A 24,634-nucleotide genomic window follows, 5' to 3' on the forward strand; every position below is an offset into this window, starting at 1 on the left:
TCTTGGTAACAATCCAGCTCTGCTGAGGTCAGAAGTGAGAGGTAATGAACTTCTCCAGAACAACAGTCTCCATGGTACATTGAAAAGAAATTCTACCAACGCTCCCTGGTTGCACCCTTAATAAAAGAGGTGAAGGGGAGGAAGGTCTGACATCAAAAGATTGGGAGCATCCTAAATTCTCCCACTGCTTTCAGTGTGAGTTGGTGCAATGAGCTGCCACAGAGCTGTGGGGGGTGAGCCATGCACCTGTGCAAGGCATGCTAAGTAATGCATTATAGCAAGCCATGGCCTCTTTCTTCGTGTAAAGAAACACTTCCTCAAAATCATGGCCAGATCTGCTAAGAGGGGTGGGAGGAAACATCTCCTACTGTGGCAGACCTGCTGCCTTTCTCACATGATTTCTCATACTCATACGATTCCATCCCTGTGCTGGAACCTCTGGTGGAGGCACTCCCAGCTCAGTTACAGGCTTTAATTATGAAATGACAGTACTGATGGCTGGCTTTGCTTGAACCAGCACGTGTCACCAAAGCTGATGGGAAATATGTAAAAAAGAGACCCAGTTTAATTAGCCTGAATATTTTACAGTGATTATTTTCTACAAGAAAACCATCCCACATCTTGATTTGTCACCTGTCAGGGTGCTGTTCTTATCCACCATGATCTCTCCTTGCTTCTTTGTGTCATAAAAAAACCAATGGTGAAAATGACAGACAGATGCAAACAAGATTTTGGTAATTACAGCCCTGTGGCTGGTGGTTGTTTGAACATCGTTTTATTTCTTCCAATCAAACAAGTCCTTGGACTTCACAGCCCTAGAGCATCAGACAGGGGTGAAGCTGATTATATTACGACATTACAGTGCAGACTGGCAGATCAGACAAAGTGGATTTCACTCAGTAATTAAACTGCAGTATCTTTCGTCTAAAGTCCAGGACAGGATTAATCGAAAGGTAGCTCTTTATCATTGCGATTAGTGCTGGGATTTGAAGAGTGACTCCACAGATTTCTGATTTGATAGCTCGTCCTGGGTACCAGCTTATCAGAGACTGCACATCTGTCTGACTTGTAAAAATAGCATGAGGTCAAGATCTATTTACCAAGTCGCTCCATTTCCTTTATTTTATTTTTACTTGGAGGAAACTCAGATTGATTTAAATATAACAGTGTCCTTTGGCTTTCTGTAGCAGTACAAATATTTCCATTTAAGACCTACTAACTTATAACCCTGCCCCCACCCTAAACTGCATTGTATCTATCTACTATCTGAAGCCTGTAGTCTACAGACTCACAATTTTCTCTGTACCTTTAAATTTATTCTTCAGGGTACAGGAAAACCCACCTGATTGTCAGAAAGTAAACAGTACAAATTTCACATACAATAGCTTTTTAGCTGCTCTAAAGAAGTCTAGCAAAAGAAGTTTCAAGCTTTCAAGGCACTCCAAAGATTTACTGGATGAAAATAGAGTCTTAAGAATTCGGTTTTTTGTCAGCATTGTATAAAATTCCCTACCATAAAATGCCAGCTAAAGCCTTTTTTTTTTCCCCATAAGTTTCCAAAAAGCTTTCAATGCTCCTGCTTCTCTTCAGAAGGCTAATAAACACAGAGCTGGGAAAACTTTCTCAACACAGGCAGACAGTTTCCTTATGCTGCTGGCTGGAGAAGCAGCACTCCTGGCACCTGCCCTGATTTACTCACTAGAGGAAGGAAAATTTCTACTAGTGGAAGTAAGGCAGGGCAAAGCAATGGATATCTCTTATTTTCTACTGCAAGTATTCATTCTGTTTAAGAAACAGAAAAATCAAGGTAAGACAAAGAAAAACACTACTTCTCCCTCCCATCACAAAACACAGTTAGGAATTGACTTAAAATTCTGGAGATACTCTCTACCTTAAATCTCTTGCAGTCAATGCTGTTTTGGATTACACTCTATGTTGAATACTCTGGTAAGGAATCCCAAGAGATTTCAGAGTGTATGGGAGTGGTTTGGCATTTGCCTTTAGGAAGTCATATACATTTTTAGACTCCTTTCAACAAGTTTTCAAGTCATGGCAGTCAAAAAAACTGATGTCGCACAGGCCACCACTACTAGGTTCCAACTTTTCCCCAACAAAAGCTGATAAAAAAAAAAGAAATGTATTTGTGAAAATATCAATAAAATTTTTATTTGTAGCTGAATGAGGTTTTTGAAAGACAAATACTTTTACTGAAAAATGAAAGCTTTTTTTTTTGTGGAAAGAAGCTGGAAATCAAAAGTATTTTATCTGAAGTCAATTCTCAGCATAGTTTCTTTAAAATTTTTAGCCTTCAAAAAAAGAAAAAAAAGTCACAATTTACACTGTTCTGTTTAATCCACAGAACAGTCCTGTGCCCATCACATTCTGTACAATTCAGAATTACTTGGCTCATCTGTACAAAAGGATAATTGCCACAATGTCCTTTGATATTTTGCCTATAGCAATTTTTCTTCTCATTTGTATGGATCTCTGATGTAGATTATGAAGATCTAAAGCAGGGGCAATCTCTTAATTTCTAACAAAACCTTTATTAGAGACAGACCCTAATTCTGCTTGGCAACTGGGTAGAACTACAATCCAAACAACCAACTAAACAATTCCCTAGGCAAACAAAGTATTTTATTTGCCGTTTTATTGTTATTGTTATTTTTGTGATGGAATTTACAGAGCAAAAAGCCGAATTATTCATAACCATTCATTTTAAGTCTTGAAAGCTATTTCACAGCTCTTGGAGTCACAGAAGACCCTGAGTATCATGCAGTCTGATTCCCACACAATAGAGAACTTACAATTCCACCCAGCAATTCCCATAGCAATTCTAATGACTAGTGTGTATGGACACATTTACTAACAGTGATGATCCTAATTTAAGGAATTAAACCAGCAGAAAAAATACCTTGGAAATTTATTTTACTAAGTCCTTTCTCTGCCCAAACACCTACAAGTAGGGAGAGCAGAGGAAATCTGGCCAAGCAACCAGGCAGAGGCAGAGAAACATCTCACAGATGAATGACAAACAGTGCATTTCTTGGTCAGCTAATAAAGGCACAGATAAGTAATACCAGACAGAACAGTCTTAGTAATCTTTGTTTAAATGGCTAGCTAAATATGCAATAAATTCTCACAGCTATACTTGTTCTTTGTAGAGGTGTGAAGGTGTGAATTTTATTCCTAGTCCTGCTGCTGATACTGTAGATACAGATTCAACTTGCATAGGGATTTCAAAGCTAGTATTCAGACCACTGAACTATTCCTTAGACCAACCTGAAAACAAAATGCAAATTAAGTACTGTGGATCCCAAGCTCATGCTGTTTCCCTCCTGCCTTTCAGAATTTTCCCTGTTTTTCCTCTGAAAATTCTAAAGTTTAAAAAATATTATTAAACAATCAAATAAGCACCAGCCTTTATATTTATATTTTTTTCATTTCTGAGTCTTTGTATTATGCTTTGATCATAAATTCAGTATCTTCCCTCCAATCATGAGGACTAGAAACTTATTTTATAAACAAAAAACAAAGAACTTGACATTATCTGTTTACTTCAAGAGTACAATCTTTAAGAAAAACATCAGGTATTATGACACTTTTAGTAAAATTGCAACCACTGCCAGCAAAGTGAAACATTAATCTAGGTGTGCACATCCTTCTGGTTTTCACATCATGAGTAAACACTGAAATTCCACAAAAAGAGCCTTGTAGTTTTGCCTTGCTCTGGAGAAAAGCTGGTTAACATAACACATCCATGACTTCACAAAGTGGTCAATCAGCAAGTGCTTCCCACTGAACAGGAAAGGACTCTTATATGCCAAATCCTGGCTTTGGTAACAGAGTGGTAAATTTCATATTAACATAAACCAGGGTAAGATTTGTCCCAGTGTAAACACAACCAGAATTAATGTTATGTTTTAAAGAGTTCCTAAACAACTACGAATTTCTTCCACCTGGAAAAGGGAGAAATACATGTCTTACAGCACGATAATTTTTGAAATGAAATCACAGCTGAATGAAAGCTTGGCTAAGACTAGTCAGGAGAGGAAGAGAAATTCCCAGCCATCAATGCCAAAAGTGACTGCATTTTTTCCCCAAACTCTAAAGATGCTGCCACCATCCAGTTCCTAGGCCATATGTTAGTAAAATGAACCAAATCAATCCATAATACTAACCAGGAGGTTACCATGAGGGCTGAAACTGTGATGCACTAAGTAAGGATCTGTTTTTCTCAATTAAAGGAATAACCATAACTACTTTCAGTCGAGTCACTCACATTCATAATGTATCAGGCTTCAAAAGATATTTAACATCATATATTAAGTATATCAAGCAGTCATTCCATTAATAACACTTTGCATTTCTATTCTGCTTTTCTACGCTAGTAGACCAAAGCACTTTGTGATCATGAATTAATCAATGCTACCACCACCTGTGCACTGGAAATAGTTGGCTGGTATCCACTTAATGACCCTGGATGATAGCTGGAGATTTCATCCTCATTTTTTCCTCATCTCCCAAACCAAGCTTTAACCAGAAGACAAAACACCAAGTAAAACCTCCAAGTAATGATGGCTTCCCCAAATTCACCAAGTACTTAGCACAATCAAAATAAATCTCTCAGAGTAAGCAGAGATCATAAACTTTGCCTTTACCAAGGTAGAGCATATGAAAAACAGAACTATCAAAGAAAGAAAATGCACAGCTTGCAGCATCCTAAATTAACATCAAGTTTGCCAGGATAACAGTTTGTTATTCCATTCATGATCATTAGGCAGGTTTACAGTCACTCTCTCCTGAGCTATACTTACAGGCAACACATGAGACTGCCCATTGTGGAAGACTAAAAAATACCTGCAGAATAAAATAAAATGACCTTGATAATTTCCAGGTTTGGTTCTAGGATGGAGTTTCATGAAACAAAACCCATTCGTGATAACTGTCAACAAAACACAGGATTCTGCAAAAGGTTTAAATAGGACTGGCCACATTGAAAAGTTCCTCAGATTTCACCACCAAATAAATTTATGACTTCAAGTCCCTCTAAATAGAGCTCATAATCCTGAAATACTTTGCTAACTTTTGATTTGGTTTCCACTTAAGTAAAGAAACTGAAATCAATGAGAGCTTTGCTAGAATAAAGTCTGAGAAGAGTTTGCAAAAGATATCTTATTTTTACAGTAAAAAAACAGCTGCAGAAGAATATCTGTGCCTGAAGTGGAAGAGAAAGGTTCAAACTTCACAATGTTGCTTTTAAAAAGGATTATGTCTTCAAAAAGAAGACCCAGCAGATCAGACTGATCGTATCTGCTTAGTTGATATATAACCTTATGCTCCCAGCTTAGAAAAAATAATGTCCATGGACTAGGACAAGATTAACTCACATTATACACTATCTAGATTTTTAATAAAAGTGTTTAAAACATATGCTATCCACCCTGAGTAATTTCAAATGATACATATTTTTCCTTTGTACTTCAGATTTTACCAAACTGCAGATATTTAATACTTCCCTCTCACATCCTGCACAGATTTCAGTAGTATAGATGTAGATTGCTTTTCACTTTTGTTTGATATGCCTTGCAATTAATACAGAGGTTAAACAAAACAGTTCCACTTCCAGGAAAATTTTCTATGACCAGTAGGCATAAACTCATGACAATCTGGGAACTTAAGTCATATTCACGACACTCAGCAAATGTGCTGAGGGATATTTTAGATTTTATACTGTCAGGTACAAACTGTAGGCTAATTATTATTAAGTGCCCATCACACCTTCAGTACATAGTACAAGTAGAAAGAACATTTAAAGGTAAAAATTTTGGCCTATGGGCTAACCTAAATTGCCAGAGGGTAACTGATGTTATTAAATCAGCATTTATGAAATCAAGTATTCTTTATAGTATACACCATTTTAACAGAGTCCAATACTTCATCCAATAACTCCTTTAAAAGGATTTGTCCTAAAACATTCTATGGTAGGATTATCATCAATAAATCATACCCTAGATGTGCTTTCAAGTATGTAAAGTTTGGGGTTCAAGGCTCAAAGCATTTGTTTACACATAGCTTTCAAGTGCCATCAGAAAAGTACTTTGGTTTAATCACATCTGGACACAGCTAGCAGACAGGACTTAGCACTTCCAAGATAAATGTCTTTTGGGAAAAGCAGCTGAAGGCCATGTGGTGTATCCTACAGCATCTCATGTGGTAACAAACACCCACACTTGAGCCTTTATTGTGCACCCATTGCATGGCTACCTTTCCATCTACTCACTATTTTCAGAACTTCTTATCCTCAGCAAAAATGTAAAAAAGTCAGATTGCTTCTGTCTCTGCCTAAACATAAAAAAAGACATTAATGAAAAACTCTTCTCACAAAACTTCATGTTATGTCCTCCAAGTCCTAGTTGAGAAAATTCATACTCTGTCTTTACAAATTAAACTGGCTGTAACCTATGCAAAATCTCCTCTGAACAAGGGAAGATTTGGAATTGCAAGAAAGAACATCCCTTTTAAGTTTTATAAATACACTAAGGTCAATCCTGACAGGAATTCACAAACAAAGTCCTGACTGAACAAATTGTGTTGCACTGCATTTTCCCTGACTCTTGAATTTTCCTTTCAAGATTACGTGATTGAATTTTCCAGACTAGATCCAGAGTTGACACTAGTCTCTTTCACCAGCCAACAGATTTAACCCACTGATTTCAAATGTTTGCCCAAATGCTGCAGGAAGAAGTTATTATTTGCCCTAATTCTTACCTTCCTTCCTCACACACTGTGAAAGCTACCAAGAAGACAAGATGACACGACGAGGCTTCTCTCAAAAACCAGAAATACCTCCCTGTAAAGCTCACACAATGCATTGCCAAATTTCAAAATATGAATTTAAAAACACAGAGACTTATTAATATTTATTCAAGATCTCACAGAGTTGGTAAGTATGATTAGACAGGGATTTGAAGATAAATAATATCATCTGCTGTCTCATCTTCACTACTCTAAAATAAGAAGCCCAACATTGGTAGAAGCATTCAAACTGCAGCCTATATTCTTATGACTCTACAGCTTATTTTTATTTCACCTGCGCTCGATTTTTTCATTGGCAGTGGTGGCACTTTTCCATGGCTGTATTTTCCCCAGAATGGCCATTAAAAACAAGACTTTTGGTTTAGAGCACTGAAGCACTGAGCAGGGCAATGGGCACCCACAGAGGAGACATGGGTTTGGATGGGAAGCAGCCTCGGGGACCTCAGTCAGCAGAGCACAAACATGCTATAACCACACGCTTATTGAAATGGGAGACTCCTCAAGCAGAGGGCTCCTGTTGAATTCTTGAGTGTTTTTCTTTCAGGGGCATTATACTGTCTCTGAATTCAACAAGAAATCAAATTAGGACTCCTGGGTTCCATTTCTGGCCTGCCACTTACCCATGATAAGATATTGGGCAAATCATTTAGCATAAATAAGCTTCAGTTTACAGAGCTGAAATACTGCACATGGGTGCAGTAAGGCTGATGAAAAGTACCATAATAGTATTATGAAAGTGCTTTCTCCCAGATTTTTAAAATTCCTTATCAAAGATTGTCTTAACCTGCCTTGCTGAATTTTAAAGCCTACTCACTTTTTTAAGAATCTCCTTTTCAAAGGAAAAAAAAAATTGACTGTTTAAAAGATTTCCTTGGAGCTTCCAACATAGAGTAGCATAATATGCTAGCATCTCTTTACATGTTTTTTTTTCTGACTTTAGCTTATAGTTCTGGGTATGTGACAAAGGGCAGCTGTTTCCCTCTTTGTCATCTCAGTCCTGTCCCAGGAGCTATTTCCTTCCACTTGGTTTGGCCTGTACTTGAGTCCTCCCAAGCAAGTATTGGAATGTGTGGCTTTTCCAAACCAAGGAAATTAACTTAAAGTCAGTCTTTTAATGCACAAATTAATGTTCATCAAAACCTTGGGGATTAGATACAGCTGATTAGAAGTACTAAGGGGAGTCAGGCTACATCAATTAATATTTAAGACCAATCATTGAATATACAGCCAAATTCAGGAATAGTGTAAGGTACTCATGCTGAGACATACCCACTCTGTGCTAATCTTTACACATTATGTACGTGGGAACTGAAACGAGCTCATAAAATGTAAATGAAAACCATTTAGGGCCTAACAAGCATCATTACAATTCCGTACCCAGAGAAGTCCATCTTCTCATAACCTGCAAATCTGCACAGGGCTCCCATTGTGCACACAGAAACAGAAAACCAAAGACCAACATCGTTAGGGCAACTCCCTCATTTTGGTTACCAAGCTTGTGACAACATGCATAGAAGAATTTCAGATAACTTTTGAACTGCTTACAGTCTTCGTCCAGACTTTATGACCTATGAACAGAAGTGATCTCTTATAAGGAAGTATTTTAGATGCCTTTCTTTGTGACACGCTAAATAACACCTCTAAGTGCCTAATATTCTTCAGCTGGCTGCAAAGGGAGCCCAAATGAGGATGAAGGTTGCCTGCACCACAGGTTAACTAAATGCCAGTGAGAAGATCCTTTGACCCTGGCTTTCAGAAGATCTGTGCACTTCTGGAATTTCATGAAATCCATAGAACCTACAAGTGCTTAGCTCTTATGTGAACCAAAGATGCATAAAAAGAAGCTTTCCAGAATTAACACACAATAATTGGGAGGCCATGTTGTGAATTAATTAACAGTTTGTTAATTCAAAATATTAACATCATAAGCACAGGGTAGGAGCCTTATAGCTCCTGCAGGTTTGTTTTTGTTTTTTTTTTTTTTTTTTTTTAAAGATGATGTCATCTCCCCAACTACAAATAATACAATGCTCAGACTGGTCATGAGGAAGTCTAATATAAAATATCCCTCTAGAGACAGCATGACTTCAGCCATGATGGACTTCTGGTGCTACCAGGAAAACTTTCTGATTAGCTATTCTGCTGTGATAGCACACTCTGTACCTGCTTTAGGGCAAGAGCATTCTTCAGCAAACAGGATTGTCACCGAGGAGTTTCCTTCAGCTTTTGTGGAAATTTTGCAATTGTCTCTTTTTCTCTTCAACAGTGTATTTTTCTTCATTTCCTCTTCAGTGAAAAAAGAAATCTGATCTTCACAGATGGAAACTTAAGTATTGCCAGGATGGCCAATATACCCAACAGCCATTCAAACTGGTCTGATAAATGAAAGCATTTAAATAGTTGCAACCAAAATAAGCGACAGAAGGTGGGAAAAGAAATGCATAATTAAGCTAGCTACTAGGGTACTGTTTATGTTTTATCCTTTAGTGCATTACAAAGTACAGAACACAAACTATTACTAGAATTTTTGTATACCTTAATATATGCATATTAAATCACAGGTATATGTGATAAACAAAATTTAGAAAGAGTATAAATTACTTCAGCTTCTCCAAATGATGTGCCAGGGCTGTCAATTGGTCATTCAAACCCACTGTCAGGAAGATTGTTCAGTAATACAAAATGGCCAAACCAAATCATGACAACACACAATCACTTTATTCCTTATGTGATACTTCTGTGTTTTCATGCAGCACATGTTGGAAATACCAGAGATGAAGTAAGCAAGATTACACAATTAACAGAATCATCCTTCTCTTTTACATGTCACCCTGACTTCTAAGGGTCAAAGTAGCAAAGAAAATGCAAAGTAATAGTAGAGGGAAGGTCTTCACTGCTGTCCTTTCTTTCCCCTTCACTAAGTGACTTTTCAGGGACTTTACTGCATGTTAAGCATCTTTTTTGCATTGCTTAATATTGTTATTAATAATTCATATTTTTGTCTTTCTCCTCTCACTCTGACAACTTTTATTTTTAATCAATGGGCATGTGTCAAATTGCTTTGTTATTTATTTATAATGTAAGCTGACAAAAGAATGGGATATGTGGTATAAAGATGAGACAGTGTTTCTTTCCTACAGCTGATATCCTCAGTAATAACTATGTGTCTTGTTCTAATCAGTAGGGTCAAAAAAACTAATTTTGCCACAAATAATGGAGGACATATTTAGTATATTTGTACAGCTGGATGTCTCTCCTCTGTCCTCACAGTCATGCACTGACATAAAAGTTGAAAATGTAGATTTATTTGTATGCATGCACACTGTCTTTGAGCAAGAACAGGAGTGCACAAAGGTGTTAATAACAATGTGCCAAGTACTGATGTGCTTATTCAGACAAATGTATTACTAAGATCAATGTTCTTTGTCCCCTAATGTATCAACAATTCTCACAAGTTGTTTATGGCAAAAACCTTCCTACTCTTTTCAGCTCACAAACCCCAAATAGAATCAGTAACTCACCCAAGACAGAGAGGAATTCAGTGGCACAATGCCTGCTTCAGCCCTCCTTGCCACATAACACATGGGAAACCCCTCGTGGCAGAATACCTGGGGGAAATGCATCACCAGGCTCCTTCCCTCATAAAGCTGGGAAAACAATTAAATTCTTCCTCACTGAACATGTGAGAAGCAAACTGTTGATTACAATTGGCTCCTACGTTACACACGTAGGATTTGACTCTTACAGCCCTTCCATGCACACATTTTCTCAACATATTCTCTCACACCTCAACTTCTACTAGAGAACTCATTTAGCTTCTCTCTGGATTTATTTTTGTTGAATATTAAAAGTGTCTCTTAGTTCCAGCTGAATGGAATTCACTGTGGTGACTGCCTTGGTGTGTCCTGAGGCAGGAGGCAGCCCTGTCTGGACTGTGGGAAGGCTTTGGTGGAACTTGGGACTGTATTCTAGAGCAATGTTTGCCTGCTAGAAGGATACTGCCATACAGGGTGTAATTATCGTAAAATAAAATAAAGCACAAAGCCATCGGGGTGGGGGGGAAAGGGACTAGACACTTTATATTTTTAAATATAAAAAGGCTACCATGCCATGTGATTTCTAATTCAAAGGAGAGTGCAGACTGAGGCTGTCTACTTAAGACTCCTTCTTCCTGAAAAGCTCCTACTTCCCATTCTTCTATAGTCACCACCACGTGTTGTGAGTGGGGGTGTGTTTGAACTTTTTATTTCAATGCCTGCTGAGACTGTTGGTGCAATAAAGTGACATCCCCTTACATCCTGTTCCAAACACAATGTAAGATCGGCAGAGTTACCTGGTGTAGCTCTGAAAGCCAACCAAGCAAGAGACATCAAAAATCTCAAAGCCACCATATAGGCTGGCCAGTGAATTTGAGGAGACACATCAAAGAAAACAAAGTAGAGGATTAGGTTGTTAGAGAATTATGCCACTAGAACAATGTCTTGGAAGGAGGAAGAATTTAGATTTTCAGAATAAACTGTCATAGTCCACACACACACACATTTGCCTTTATTTTCAAGTTTTCTGGTATTTCATTCTGTTTTAATTTATCCACTATAGAATGGAGAATAAAAACGAAGGCATTTTCTTTGATGTTATCCTAGCCTTAATGCTTTCTTTCAATGCCTCCTTCACCATACACATCATGCTGAGAATAAGCATGACATTCAAAGTGAGGATTGTCCCTCCTGATTTACAGCTCAGGGACAAAGAATACAAATGCCTATTTCTTATTCTTAAAGACCAGTTGGTAACCAGATCTCCTCATCTTATGACTTCTTTTGATACAGTTATTAGAAAATCCAGACTCCAGTGTGGCCATAATAGAAGTGGTCAGTTTACAAATTTGTCATGAACACCACCAGTGCATTTCCCCTCTCTACCACCTAATGAACCATTGAGATTCTGAGCGCCAGAGGAAACGACAGCCACTTTGAACAACAGAAATCCAGTAAAATCAGCATAAATCTCAGTTACCATAACTAACTCCACTGCATAATCAGGGCTTGGGCACATGTGGCAACTAAACAACACAAGAACTGGAGAATGCTGTCCTGGAGAGTTGCCCTTATCCAGAGAGAGCAACTGAGCAGCCCAAAACTTGTTACACCACTGGGTAATTAGTCTGCAATTTCTGATCTCAGAAGTCAAGTGCTTCCCTCATCAACCTTCCTCTCCCAGAAAAACCTCACAGAATTAGCTTTTATTTCTTTTTGTTACCAGTTAGGAATTGCATAAGCAAGCAGAAAGAGTGTTCTTGTCTAGTATTCCCAACAACTTTGTGGACTTCAAAAGACCAGAGGAAAATCCTCTGGGTATGCAGATGAGGTGGGCTGCAAGACTATTAAAATCCAGGCAGTTTTTAAATAAGGCTAGTGTGCTGGAAAGCATCAGCTCTCACTGGGTATGAAATAATTCCTGCTTCTCTTCATTGACTTTTTGTAGCTTATTCAGGGAAATAAAAGCAAAGGTGTGTATCAGTTATTCAGTTGTTGTCAGGTTTTTTTGTTTTTTTACTAGTTCAGTTTTTTTTTTCATATGAACCTGGCTTTATTTAGGGGTGAGATTTTCACAATGTGGAGTACTGGTCTGTTTAATCTAAAGTGCACGGTAAACCATTCATTGACTTCTATAAATATAAAGTAATTCCTGACTCTTGAGAAGCTTACCCTAAAAAAGAAAAAAAATAGCAAAACTAGCCAAACAAATAGAAATCTAAAATAATCATTGAGCGTCAGAATGCATCCAATGCTTATGGGTGGTTGTCTTTTCTCACCATAAATCTCACCAAGATATAAATTTTTCATTTCCTATCAGCTGAATCTTTTAATTTTTCCTTGACTTATATTATGATTGACTAACAGATGTAGTTACAAACTGAACTGATATAAAAGCCAAAATGTCTAAGAGGAGAAAGGAATTGCCACAGATATTATCATCACCTATTCAATACATACTGGTACACACATATTCATATGATTACAATCTGCTAGTAATATGTAGTGAATGCAGCTCAGACTGTTGCTTCATGTGTATTCAGTCTAAAATCTACTAGAGATTTAAAAAAAAAAAAAGGGAGGCTTGTCATGGTAAAGAAGGGAGACTACGAAGGATTACTTCTTGGATCCTGGGATGACAGAATCAAAACAATTGGATCATCTGAGGTTACACAGAGGCTGAAAGCAAAAAAGTCAGCTTGAAGTCTGTGGGCATATATGTGCTTCCAAGGAGTGTGGATCTTCTGATTCTGAGAGGAAAAGGTTGGGGCATCTGTTTTTTTTTCCTTCCTCAATTGCCATTTTATTTGCTGTGTGCCTTTCTACATTTCTATGTCTCAGTCTCCAAATCCTAAAACAGAAATTGTTAATTTCTACACAAACAGCAATGCCTTGAGATGGTTGGGTGCATTTTGCTGAAGTTCTTTTGACATTGACTGAAGAGACTGGTGGCTTTCATGTAAAAAGTAATGGCACTACTGCTGTCATGAAACCAAAGGAAGTTTATATTTTCAAAGTATTTACTTCTGCTCTACAAGCCTGCCTTATGCAGCATGTATATTTTGAAATAAAGTATACTAAGAGGTAAGTATCCTGATTATATTTACACTATGAGACAAATTTAATTCTGCCTTATACACTGAGTAGATGCTTTGACCTTCAAGAGATGCCAATCAAGATGGAATTTGCCTCAGAACCTTTCTCTGCCAAAGTTTTCCACAATCTTGCTCATGTGTTTTACAGTAACACTTTCTTTTTTCCCTGTTCATTAACTATTAAAATAAAATATTCACATGACAGATTTTTGCCTCAGTTTTCCCACAGCAATCATATTTCCTCACCCAAGAGGATGTCAGGAAGCTTCATTAATTGTTTCTGAAACATTTACAACTTTTCATGGAAAAGGTAAAGCATCTGTCTCCTAAAGGAGAAAAATAATTTCCAAATGGATGAAGTATCGCAGCTCCCCTCTGAAGTGCACATATTTTAATTCTTCACTCAGAGATAAAGAATTCGAGACACAGACATTACAATCAGTTTGTCAAGTATATGTGTATTATCTGAAGACCAGAGCTTGTGCCTTTTTCCCTCCAATTCCTCTTTAATCTCAAAAAGCAGTTTCTTTGTTGAAGGAGCTCTGCAGACGGTGACAGGCAAGAGTTTATGTGAATTAAGCCAATCATCCCACACCTAACAGCATCAGTGAGGCTTGGTTTCCTTTAGATTTGGGTTCTCTTCCTCTGTGATGTTCTGGCCATGATATCCCTAGTCTTCCCAGTTATGACTGCCCTCTCCTGTGGGAATCCAGGGCTTCCCTCTGGCTGCCCTGGAAGGTCTGGGACCTTGGCAGGGGGTCAGGAACCCCCCTGTACAGAGCCCCCAGAGACACTGTCTCTGATCTCTGTCCAGGCAAAAGAGTTTTCAATCTCACAGGATGAATTACAAGCTCTGAGTGTTTGATATGAGTAATAATTAAGTGTAGCATGGGTGCAAAAGTCAAATTTTAGGATTCTAGATTAGGGGTTCAAAGGGGACAAGATGGAGGAAATTGGGTGTGTCTTGTCCTTTTTCTCCTTCTTCATGCCCTCCATGTTTCACTGTAGTGTTGGCATTTTTCTATTGGTTTAGGCTGGGGACACACTGTTCAACATAGGTGACAGACATTGGCACATTATTGTAAATCCAGCACAGGTGGTTTCTGGTATATAATGTTTGTAACATCCCACTGAGGGCAGAGCCCCACACGCTGCCCTGCAGGACAGACCTGCGGCAGGGCAGCAGAACATGTTAGAGATAAGCAAGAATAAACAACCTTGAAAACAGCACAGACCAATTATGGCTTCTTCTTTGGCAACGGGGCAGAAAGACAGAGACTTTTTACAATCTCAGAATCATCAATACCACAGATTCCGACACTCTCCCACTTCTTCCTCCCATGATCTTTCACTCTTCACCTTGGCCAACACTCACAGCTCCTCCAGCTGCCTCTTCCACACTGAAGGGCCGGCACGCAGCAGGTGCTCAGGAGGAGGAAGCACCAGACCCATCTGGGACAATGCTGGCCCAGCTGGAAGGACCAACCTCACACTGACCTCTGGAGTCTCTCTGCAGCCTCTCTTGAAGGCAGCAGTAATTTCTCCCTCTGCCTTATTTCTGCTTTTAAAAACAACAGCAGGAATTGGGCATTTCTGCCAAACTTGGTTAAAATGAGACAGTTTGAAGCTGACAAAGGAAGAGGGGGGTGGTCTCCTAGAAATGAGGCATCTTCTTATATCAGTAACTTAGGAGTGCGGACACCATTGTCACATTTGCTTGTATTTTTCTGGATTCATGGATTGGTAAAACACGTTTTTTCAGGCCACAATGGCTAGCCCATGAGAAATACAAAGCTCACTTAAAGTACAAAGACATTTCCAGCTAGCAGCAGCTTGCTTGAGCTCATCTTACATTAGTTTTTTTATAATTTCTTTTAAAAGCTGAATTAGAAAAATAGAAACTAAAAATTAAAACTTTGTAAGATTTCTAAATCTAATGTAAAAACATCAGCAGTTGATGCAAATACAGAAACACACTAGAGAAAAAAAAAATAAAATAAAAACACTTGAACTTACAACATATCACCAGGGATACACCACCAGAGATGCCTACCACAAATTTAAAGGATGTATTTCCCCTTTCAGAGGGTAAATCTACTTTCTTTCTTTCTACACATTAGAACTGTTGAAGTATTTTAACACTAGGTGAAACTAATAATCTAAAAATGATAAGTTGGGAATAAGCTCCAGAGGTATGCACTGAAATAGTTCTCTGCTGCTAACTAGAAAAATGAGGACTGAAGATAGAAGAGATTAGGGATATCTCAGGTTTAGGGAAGGAAAAAACATGTCAGAAAGCTATGCCTTCAGGATAGGAAGCCAATGGGAGTTCAGGGAGGATATGGAGCCACTGTTTGCTGAGAACTTGAATTAATGTACTAAGCCTCTGTAATGATCAACTCCAGTGACCATATCCAGCCTGAGATCCACTGAAGGAATGATTAGCACTGAGTTACAGATCTGAAAGCAAGAGAGCATCACACAAATATTACTCTGCCTTCATGCATAACACCAGCCCTTAAGTCCTGCCTTCTACATGCAAACCAGACAAGCCCCAAGGGATATAAAGATCCATTGGGTTTCACTCGGTCACATTGAGATCCCCTCATCCTACCACAGCCCTGGAGACGCCCAGTGCAGCATTGCACCACCTGTGAAGGATCCCTGGTGTCCCTGGGCTGGGGAGGACCCATGGCCCTGTGCTGCAGGAGAGCTGTGCTGCCCTAATGTCCCCACATTCCAAGTCCTTGCAGTCCTCTGCTGCCATGGGGCTGGTCCCATGCAGACTCCTTGGCTAACCTGGCTCATGACCCAAAGAATGAATAGTCTGACCACTCTGCAATGTGACCCTGATGCACAGCTCTTGTGTGCTGGGCCTGAAAGCAAACAGTACATTTGGGAAGCCTTGGATTTATTTCAAAATAGATTAAGTCCTTTTCCAAAAGAAACAGGAACATTAAAGTCTTTGTAATGGAAACAGTGAGACATAGGTTTCAGACTGATCAAGCTGAAGCAATCTTCAAGGCAATCCGTTGTCACAAACAAGCAATATTTTCACTCCACACCCCACAGCAGACCCCTGTAATATATTTTATTTCCTTTGCAAGTGGCATCAAATAATTTTCCAGTCAAATACATCTACCTTCCTTGCTTCTCTCTCTTGGGACTCTTTGAAGGAGAAGGAAAACATCAAGACTAGGCTGTGTTGTGGGATTAAACATGTCAGGAGAGAAACAAGAGAAAACAATTACAGGCATGATACATAATACAAAATAAATTGGGAAAATTGTAAGAAAAAGCATAGCCAAATCATCTGAGCCATAGCTGCATAGAGCATAAATTCCCCCTATGATTTGCCCACTCACCATCCCTTGCCTTAGGATTCTGCTGTACTCCGTTTCACTGCTGTCTATCATTCACACACAAAAAACCAGTGCTACTTTGAGCTACTCTCCTTGATCATAAAAAGCCTTCCTACCCCCAACACCTGTCCTCCTGCCAGCACATAAATCCCAGGCAGATCTGCCATGCAGTACCACCTCTCCACAAGACTTGAGCTTCTTTACTTCTGCACCTTTTATATATCTCACTACTAACATCATCTCCTAGGACTGACTCACACTGCAACTTCCTTTATTTCTAAAAAGACAGGATAATCTGCCCTTTGTAGAAGCATTCGTTTTGTCCGATTTCTATTCTTCTTGGAATTTTGTGATGTCACATCCATTCTGCATCACAGGAGAGTAGGTGAACTGGAGTGAGGGGGAAGATCATCACAAAAAGAACAAATGCCTTCACAAAAGGACACCATCACTGCCTTATATTTATTTACATTTCAGATGTCATCAGAGTGGCATCTGAATGGCTCCTGTCATCCTATCTCTGACATTTCCCTGTGTGGAGATGTTTGTGGCATTTCTCTGCTTTTCCTGCATCATTTATGCAATATGCTAAGTACAATCCTAATTGTATCCATTATTTTGCCCTCCTTCAAAACTCCTGCCCCAATAATCCAAAACCTCCATCCCTGATCACCTTTCACATCCAAGGTTAAAGAAGCTCTCTGGAACTTCTGTTTGTTTGCATTTTCTACATCTGCCGAGAGAAGGGATTGTATCACCTGAGTGATGCCTTAAACATGCAGAAAAGAAGTAACACCTTTATAATGAAAAGGTGAGCCTTCTAGGGAGAGAGGTCACTCCCAGTAGTGATGTGCAAAGAAATGCTAAAGCCTCATTACTACTCACAGCTGTAGGGAGATCTCCTTCAACTCAGCTGATAATTACCTGGAACAGAAAGACCAGGACAACTAAGGCAATTTGCCTGAAAACAGGAGCAGGAAAGCAATCTTTCCTCTAAGAGTATCACAGATATTCACAGTTGGCTACAGTATTCTTACAACTTAATTTTCCAGCAAGACCCCATTTTTTAAACAAAAGCAGAAAAACATCTCCCTATTACCTTCTTTTCTCCCAACTCCTCAAAAAGTTTTCCATCCTATTCATCTCTTAATTTTAACTTTTCAAAATGTGTTTTAGCTCTTATGTCTTGTTTTTCCAATTTTTATAAACTTTGCTCCAACCTGATGACTAACGGAAAAATGTTTTTACGGAAAAATTGAGAGCGTGATGCACCAGATTCCATAACTCTCAGAAAAAACTTTTACGTAAGTTTATTGATTTATATTACTTTCTTATTAATGTATTTATTAATTGTAATATGTGATTATGGTTATGGATCTGTTTTCTAATTGGACTAAATGCACTGAAACACTTTCCGTATAATCCAAATTTAAAAAATGTTAATATTTAATGCTTGGGCAAACAGAGCCATGCTCATTATATCCCCTTTCCTTGTTTCTTGCTACTAGCTAAAATTCCCATTAGGTATCCTCCTGATTTCCTTTTCCTTTATTTTGCTCTGAAATAGAAGACCAGTACTCCAGTACTCAAATTAGAAGGCAAGAAGTCGGTGTCTCCATTTTTTCCACCTCTAGCAATGCAAAAACCCTTATTTTGTTGATTGGCATAAGTTACTTGCTTCTGCAAGGATAACTCTTCAGACCTCTAGACACCGTTTCATAGTCCTCTGCTATACCAAAACCAAATGTGCTTAAGAGCACCCACAGCAATGAAGGGCTCCCAGCATGGATTCAGTAAGTACACCTCAGGGATTTTTTAGCTGGATGGCTCAAGCTTAAGATCACAAAATCAGGGCCTAATGATGTTATTAATAATGAAGCATTGATATTCTCATTTTCATCCTGAATTAGGATTTATGGTAGTGTGAGCAAAATCCAGTATAAATTACATCTCAAATTACCAATAGCTGCAGAAGAAATGAAAAAGTACAGACATAGCTCCTTCACCGCTGGAAGGTGGACTAGATACTTTGTCTACACTTTAAATGTGTAAAATAGCACAGATGTGACTAGAAACAGGTAATGGTGATGATATGATTTTTCTTTCTTTGTTAATGATCTATATGTGCTGCTTTGCTTGAGGTTTTCAACAATTTACTCTCTGTATTTCAGAAACATGCACTGAGTTGACTCAGTATCTAGCATTTCAACACTTCTCTTTCCTTAGCCTTTCCCATACAGGATTCACAATGATCTACAGAAGGATACATTAGTTACTTCTCTGCTACTGTCCTGCTTTTTTGTAGGAAACAGATATGAAAAGAGTTTTGCAAATGGCTCAGCTCATCAATGGCCATGATGGAATTCAGTGCAGGTCTCTACCTTCCAGCACTCTGCTTTAGCTGTGAAGCTTGCCTTGTTCTTCATAGGGGATGGCTATGTCCAGCATACATACACTGTGCTTGTTTAACCTACCATAAACATGATTAAAAATATATATGTATTTGGACTCTAAAGTCCATATTTTTGCTGGTTTTCCTGCTTTTTTTCTTGTTTGTCTGGGAAACAGGATTTTTTTGCTTTGCAGAGTCTGAATAAGGAGCTGCACCTGTTAGCTCTGTGATACCTTAGGGCTCTCTAGTCAACCATCTGCTTTTCAAAATCTATTTGTTCTCTCTTGGGCAACCAAGAAGGCATAAAATATGTTTTATCACCTCAATGCTGAAAGTGATCATTTACACTAGAAAAATATACCATGCCAGGTAGAATTTTAACTAAGGAAAAAAGAAGAAAATTTCTGGTGGAAGGCAGGGAGAGGTAAAATATGAGAGAGAAGGGGGGTGAACTGAGACAAGCAGGAATAAAACTCACTTGCTTCCAGCAAAAGTCAGCTTAATATGCCCTACTGTGACCCAGGGACTTTGTATTACATATTTCTATAACATGCTTCTATATATCTGGAGAAATAAAAAGATAAGATTTGACAAGCTAAACGGAAAAAAAGCTTTTTTTTACAGACACTTTTAAGCAACTGCTGGTCTGGAGTTAGGGCTTGAAAAGCATGTTTCAAAGGAATGAAGTATCCTAGAACTACCCGAGGAACAGTCCTAGGCTTTGCATGTTTTTCCAGTAAGAGTAGACCAATGATTGATTCATACCTCCATTATATCACAATTGTGCTTTTATTTGGCACCCTCTCATCTCTTGCAAGTCACTTGCAGATGGTCTAGAAGCCACAGAACAAGCTGTACTTCCTTTCCATGTCAGCCATCTCTATCTTATGGAATCCTTCCAGTTTGCTGCACACAAGGTACAAGGATACTTCTCCATAGATACCTCTCTTGACTTCAGAAACCCTCACTTTCTACAGGATTCTGTAGCTATCCTTTCTATTAGCAGAAATAAATAAATAATTTGCACTGCTTCCATCTCCCGTAGCTCAATAATAAGTCCACAGAAGCCAACACAGGAAGGGAAATGGAGGGATTTAGTGGGGTTGCTCTGGGCCTCACACTGAACAACAGGAGGTCCAAAGGAAACACTTCTGCCACTCCCATAATGTGGTTTTATAAGCTGCTGTCATGCCATCGCTTTGGGTTTCGCAGTCAGTGCTGATTACCCTGTCTCAAGCAGGATAGAGGAGAAACAAAAAGGGCTCAGAAAGTAAGAGACTCATTAAAACCCCCAAGAGCTTTTCATATGAGAAAAGTTTAGAAAGTGTCAAAATGACAAAGAAAACAAAGAAGACTGAATGTAGTGGAAGTGATATAAATATAACTGCACAGAGAAAATAAATCTGTCTTCCCAAGAAAAGAGGGGACAGTCATTAAAAGGCAGAACACTAAAACCAATAAAAGGATTTTTACTTTTCATTCACATGATATATAATAAACTTGTAGGACTTTGTACCCAAAACCCCAGATGGGCCAAGATTTTATCAGTTAAAAAAAGACTAATTATTGCAATAATAATAAGAAAGGCCTTTATAATAATAAATATAATATTATTACAGAAATAGTTAGCATAATATTGAATAAACAGAATATCTACAATTATGGTACAATAAACTATGAGGACTAAAAACTGTCCATGTTTAAAGAGATAAGTCAATTTTAATTTGATACCTATTAATGAGAAATTACCCCTGTGTTAAAAATTAAAACACCATTATTCTTTATGGGGAACTTGGCAATTTTTTCTGAAGGATCTGATCTGAGTTCTGTGACACTGTGTGCCTTTCCAGAGCTGTGTCTCCAACACACATGCCCCCATCAATCAAGTGTTCAGCTTGTTCTCCACTCCTCAACACCATCAGTAAAATCAAAATAAACCCCCTGTAAAATCAAGGGAACATGTCTGCTCTTCAGGAATACGTGCTGTTTTCATTGACTTGTGAGAAGTGAGATTGTTTTAGCCATTACTTTTAATGCACATAATAAAGTGGGGAGAAGAAATGAGGGACAGCATTCTGGAGGTTTGGTAAAAAATGGCAGTGCTACAGTTTTATTTGATGATTAAGATGTGAGTAAGAGTCATATTTTAAGACAAGGTATTCTTATAACCACTTATACATCTCCGTGCCCTTTTTTAGTATTAGAAAATGAAGTTTGCATGTGGAATAAACAAAAAAAAAAATCCTCTGTAAATTTGAGCCAGCTCCTGAAGTGTCAAATGAGCCTCTTGTGTTATTATGAGGCCACTTGTCCCACATAGAGGCTGTTAAAACTACTTTCCCCCTTTAAACAGCTGTCTACATAAAAAAAAAAAAAGTGGAAGCTCAGGTATATTGGAAACTTTCACCCATTAAATTTGACTAAAAGTGGTGAAATTTGGGAGGAAAGGAGTAGGAAACAGGTAGGCAAACTGTAGACAGGAGCACAAAAAATGGGTTCCCAAAAGTCTCATTTCCCTGGGGAGCCCCACCTAGGGAAGCCCTGGGGATGCAGGCAGTCCCTAGGAACCCCTTACAAAAAGTTTCTTCCCTGCAGCATCTCACAAGCCTTCCTCCAGTGAAATCAGCGTGGCAATACAAGCACATACAGGCAGTAAGTTCCTGCCCCACATTAAGCTGATGTGTAGTCTTTTAATTAGAGGCACCTCCACAAAAGCCAGCACCCATTTAAACAAAATAAAGCCAGGCCATATACTTTTGCCCAGCTTGTTTCGTTTCTTTGTCTGTAGATACCTCTGCGCTGACAGAAAAACACACACTGAAGCCTGCCTAAAAGACTGTCCTCACTTCCCCAACTTTCAGGCTAAATAGAGCTATGAAACCAAAACACCAGTTCTATCAGAGACAGAGCAAAGTAGCAGTCCTGCAAACGATGGCAATCTAAAGCTTTAGAAGAAATATAGGCAGTAATGCACACATTCTTACCTGCACAAGTCTGCACCATCAGCCTTTGAGAGGTTTTTTTACATCTACTCTGTAACGATGCATTTTTTGAAAATGGTTCTAGTGCTCAGGAATGCCAAGAATTTAGGAAGAAAGCCACAGCTTAAGAGAGCAATTATTTGCCAGTAAATACTCAATTTGCTTGTCCTGTGATTTTTCTTCTCCTAACTCACCCTCTCCATAATCCGTCTCTTGCTGCGTCATGAGCACAAAAAGTCTTTTCTTCATAGCATAACACTTCAGTTTGCTATTTTGTTAGCATTAATTAAGAATTCCCTCTACTGGTCATTTTCTATACTCTTACAAATAGCACCTTGAGCCCCGGACATTAGAAGGCAGTGAGTCAGTGTGTGGGATTCAGCCACCATTTATAAACACCTTCAACCACATTCACCCAGTTTACAATATTCGGGACATCTTGGCTGAATTACTGCTTTGTGTCCAGTTTGTATTCAGATGGGGGCCATATGTTCCTTCATGTATTAGAGCAGAGCTCATTAGCACTGCTCCAGTCACGCCACAGCAAACATTTTTTTTTTTTTTTTTTCTATCTTGCCTCCATTTTAACCTGATTAAAAACATTTTCTCCAGGGTAGGTTTCTGGAAAGGAACTACTCAAAACCAAAATACCGCTAAAAAGGATGTGTGTAATTTTAAAATTAGTTTTGAATTAAAATTTGCTGCAAAAAAACTCAGTTGTTACTTAGGATTAAACTGCTTACTAAAAGCACCTTCTAAAAATATGGAAGAGTCTTCACAAAAACTCTGTTCAGTAACCACAAGGGCTAAATATTCAGTGAGCATACAGACCTAGCTCTCCCATAAGGATTTAGGCACACAGCCTATTTTTAAAGAGGGTATGTATGTATGCATCTGTGCAAGCACCATCATACAAGTAGATTAACACCTTGCAATAATGGGGAGAGTGGGTGTAGTCAGAAATCTGGATGTGCAAATTGTATTTCCTAAGAAATTTTGTGTAGGCAAGTACCATTCTGCTCAATCAACAGTAGGCAGAGAAATACTATATTTGGAAAAAATTCATAAAATACAAAAGGATTGACTTGAATCACGCACATTAATTGCTAAATGAAAATCTAGGTTCTGAAATACAAAACAGGAACACCCATATTGGGAGCAGAAGAAAAAAAATTACACACCTGGGATTCAACAGTATGATAAAGAATTCCTTTGAATCCATTTTAGGATAGAAATGCATCATCTGTTAAAATCATCTTGGGTCTGGCCACTTCTTACATGAGAGAAAACAATTTTTGGGCCCCAAATTGAGAATTAACATCACATCATGAACACTTCACTGCATTTAGAAGGACAGTGTGCATTTCATATGATGCAGTGATATTGTAGAAAACCAAGGAATTCCCACAAATCCACAGCATAGTATGATAAAATGTGTTAACAATTCCTCACATACAAATAAGAATTTCAAAACAACATGTTCAGAGCACAAACTACATCAGAGGCATCAAACAACCCCTAATAAAATGCATTTGTGTTATGTATATCCTATATCTATGGCTAAGAAGCAGACAAGTTAGAAACATACTGAAACCACTCCATCATCTTTAGGAATATCGTACACACACACACACATTCTACACACTCTCCTACAGTACCATATGCCCAAACTGATTGTGAGTTCATGTTAAAAATTATTTATCTTTTCTCCCCAAACAGCTAGAGTCCATTTTTCTGGGGCACTTTTGTCCTCCACAAAAGACAGCACTCACAAAATCCAAAATAGTATGGGGAAACAAACAGCATGTGAAAGGTGAAAACCCCACTTCAAGAGCACCGCTCCCTTTTCCCCTAAAATTGATTTTCCTCTGACAGCTCTAAAACCAGTGCATAAATAATATATCCCATGACTAACATACCTACCTACACAAGAGCCTTGGAAACAAGACAACTTTCAAGAGTCTGAGTAGAGCCCATCCTGGATGCTTTGAAGTAGCCAGGAGTTCAAGGCTGAGGTTTCAGGAAGACAGGAGTGGACCTGTTCCCTGATGGTCATTTGTGAGGGAAAGAGCCTGAATTTCAGCTAAAGAGCTACATGCTAATTGTACATAAAATTAACTGTTTACCCTTAGGCTTTGAATTACACTGCTATAAATAAAGCGTTTCAGAATTAAACCTGACTATTGTCAAATTTAAGTTATGCATAATTTAAGAAGAGGGCAAAGAAGAGTAGATCAGTCTTAGGAGGTACTTTCAGGTTAGATTTTCAGTATTTAGATGAGAATCTGAAAATGAAACTTTAAATCAACTCCAAACAAAATTAAAGTACATTAAAGAAAATGAAAGTGGCAAGTATAATTCTGCTGTTAAGGTTTAAAAGGGAAAAGTAAGTATGAACAAAGAGAAATTTAATTTTTGTAAATAATTTAAGCAAGCAGAGTTTGTTGCA

General features: G+C 38.4%; 1 protein-coding gene across 46 annotated transcripts in view; it reads right to left on the reverse strand.

Annotated features, from left to right (window-relative positions):
• ZBTB20 (zinc finger and BTB domain containing 20) overlaps positions 1 to 24,634 on the reverse strand; it is a 471,634-nt gene that overhangs the window by 263,202 nt on the left and 183,798 nt on the right. For 2 of the 46 annotated variants that reach the window (XM_077781227.1, XM_077781225.1), the window contains exon 5: positions 17,698 to 17,736. The exons of the other annotated variants lie outside the window; for them this stretch is intronic. The gene's annotated coding sequence lies outside the window, so the exon portion shown is untranslated. The remainder of the gene's footprint in view (positions 1 to 17,697; positions 17,737 to 24,634) is intronic. 46 annotated transcript variants of the gene reach the window in all.

The sequence above is a fragment of the Lonchura striata genome, chromosome 2 (assembly GCF_046129695.1).
Source record: "Lonchura striata isolate bLonStr1 chromosome 2, bLonStr1.mat, whole genome shotgun sequence".
Taxonomy (NCBI): domain Eukaryota; kingdom Metazoa; phylum Chordata; class Aves; order Passeriformes; family Estrildidae; genus Lonchura; species Lonchura striata.